The sequence below is a fragment of the Morus notabilis genome, unplaced genomic scaffold, assembly GCF_000414095.1.
Source record: "Morus notabilis unplaced genomic scaffold, ASM41409v2 Scaffold192, whole genome shotgun sequence".
Lineage (NCBI taxonomy): Eukaryota > Viridiplantae > Streptophyta > Magnoliopsida > Rosales > Moraceae > Morus > Morus notabilis.
In genome coordinates, this window is record NW_010367478.1 from 38,883 (window position 1) to 42,122 (window position 3,240).

Below are 3,240 nucleotides of genomic sequence, written 5' to 3' on the forward strand. Positions count from 1 at the left end.
AGAGTGCATCCTCGGGGGCAGAACCCGAAACTCGGTCCGGGTAGGCGAGGCACTTGGTTAGGTAAGTAATTTGTACTAATTACTTGCTGAAGCCTGTAAAACGGTTATTTACGGTTATATTTCCTTTGAGAAAAAGGATGTGAGGTTCCGGCTATTTTGTCGGGACTGAATGTCTTATTTTATTTACTTATTTATTTATGTATTCCCTCGTACATTTATTATAACGTTTATTTCAAATTATATCCTACTGGGCCTTTCGCTGACGTTTTATGTTTTAAATGTACTAAACCCCTCCCAGGAGATTCTAGGAGTGGTGCACAGTAGCTGGATATTTGCTACGGAGCAGCTGAGCTGTGCTGTTGTTGGAATCAAGTGAGGATCGTGGACATCCTCTTGGACAAATGTAAGGAATTTGAGAAATTCTGTAAACTTATATAATATTTAGATTTACTAGACTGTGGTTGATGTCTGTTGTAATGATTAATTACATGTTCATGTATGTACGATACTGTATGTCCTGTGGGGTGGAGCCCTGTGTGTCAGAGGCTCCGGGGTTCTGTAATTTATTTATATTTTAATGCAGTTATGTGTGGGGCCCGGTCTGGGAATCTGCTTTATTAATCCCTAATCGAGCTCCACGTCACCCACCCCGTTTGGGGGGTGTGACACGTCCTCTATGACTTTTGGCATTTAGTGATCACAGATACTTAACCACTCATGGTTATGGAGATCGTAGTAAAAATCTTAGGCTTAAACTTTCTGATGTGCATGGTCCTCTACTAGAGGCAAGCACAGAGCATACTAGTCGGGAGGAAAACTATTATGATATAGAGGAAGAAACTCATAATTTCAGAGAAGAAGAACAACGATTTAGAAACTCATATCTGAGAGGAATATTACTTATGAGAAAATGTGCACAAGTTTTTCTCTGCCTTGAGCAGTTTGAGAGCTTCACCTTATATAGCTGAAGCCTGAGATACAAAGCTTACAAGATAAGATCTTTATTTGACAAGATAAGGATTACTTTTGACTTTTGCTACAAGAGGACGACCTACTTTATACATGATAAGATTCTTATCTGACAATAGTATTATACTTTTGACTTATCTTACGAAAGGATGAAACAACTTTTGACAATTTTAAAATGAGTCAGACATTATTATTTTACTTTTGACTTATCTTTCAAAGAGACAAACTACCTTTATGCAAGATAATGATAGATGTGTCTTAGAGTGCATGCCAGCTGGTGAGGACTCAGACTTATCTACTGCTCTGATAAGGACATAAGTTAAAGTTAAACCAGTCTGATGAGTCAGAGTCCACTGAGCCACAGAGATGATAGTACCAAGGTCTATGTTGCTTGTTGGGTGATGAGTCATAGTCTGGATCATGAGAATCCTGGAATAGTGCTGAGTCATGTTCTTCTGGATCTTGTGAGTTCTGAAATGATGGAGGTGCTGACGTGGAGGTTCCTGTGTCTTCATGTGAGCCATAGTTGCTTACAGTGAAGATTTTGTGTGGACCATAGACTTTGATGGGTGGTGCTATTACGGAGCTAACACATGTTTGTGGAGCAGGCTTTGGTTTGTATTCATTTTCTCTGCACAGACACTTGATGAGATAATCTTTGATCTCTTCAAATGATCTGGGATAGTTATAACACCCTAAAGAATTAATTGAGATTAATTAAGGCAATTAAGATTATTAGTGTGCCTAATCTGAATTATTAATTGAGTATTAATTAATAAATGTTTCTGACACGTGTGAGTTTAAATAGTTCCATGGTATTTAAATTATTCTCAGTAATTTATTTTAAACTAGAAGTGTGTCTGGGCACATTTCTGGACTGCTCTTTTAAAATATTGACACTTGTCCATTTTCTTTTCTTTTCTTTTTCTTTTTCTTTTCTTCCTTTCCTTTTCCTTCCCGTGCACTCTCTCTCACTCTCCCGTGCTCTCTCTCTCTATCTCTCTCTCATTTTTGTCCCAAATCAAACGGATCTTGAACCAAGGAAAGATTTAAAGAAGTTTTCAACGTCAAGAGAAGGATTCGAGGTAACATTACTGAAAGAACCTCTCTTGAATCTCAAGTTTTTGAATTTCAAAACTTATTTTTGGTTCAAACCGGATTTTGATGGTTTTTGAGTAAAAGTAGAGTAGAAATTGGAGATCTTGGGTTCTTTGGACTTGTTTTAGGACCTAGAACCTAGATCTAGTGGTTTCCCTTTGAAATATTTCGATTTGGGACTGGATTTGCAGGTTTTGGACTGATTTTTGTGAGCTTCTCTCGCGTAGCTGATTCCACCGGTCGACCAGTGCGGTCGACTGGATCACATGGAAACCGGATGACCTGTACAGTCGACCGGATTGCAAGCTGACCGGTCGACCAGTCCGGTCGACCAGTGTGCACACTACCGGTCGACCGGTAGTGTTGCACTACTCTATCACCGGTCGACCGGTTGACACAGGGTTTGACCCTGTTTGGCCTGAAATTGCTGTTTTGACCCCTGTTTTCGGGGAGAACCCAAATTAGCTTCATTTGGGGACTTGAGATGAATGGATTAGCATCTTTAATCCTTGTTTTGAGATTGAAAACCCTTGGAATGATATTTTAAAACATGAAAATGGATTAGGGCACACTAATTGGAAACCTTGGTATCTAATTGAGATTGGATTGCTTTAGGAATGAGAATTAATCCTAAAGCGTTGTCTTGCATCAGTTATCGTTGAGGATTCAGACTGAAGGGGCTTAAGGAAGCGGAAGCCGGAAAAGGCAACGCTAGTCCCAGGTTTGATCGTGCGAGGTATGATTTCTATCACTTTCCTTTGTGAGCCTATTTTCAAAAAGGATTTTGGCCTTGAAAAATATTTTAAAGAAAGGGATTGGTTTGTGAAAGGAAAACGCTTTGAAAACCATGGCATGTTTAGTCATGGAACCTCATGGCTTGTCCAGTCATGGGGCCCGCGGCTTGAGTAGTTCGTGGGGTCATATTAACGATTTCAAAATGTTAATGAATGATTTCTTAATAAAGAGATCTTGTGAACCGGTAAGAGAGTCTATTGCTGTAAGCCTAGATAGGATGCGGAGAGTGCATCCTCGGGGGCAGAACCCAAAACTCGGTCCGGGTAGGCGAGACACTTGGTTAGGTAAGTAATTTGTACTAATTACTTGCTGAAGCCTGTAAAACGGTTATTTTCAGTTATATTTCCTTTGAGAAAAAGGATGTGAGGTTCAGGCTGT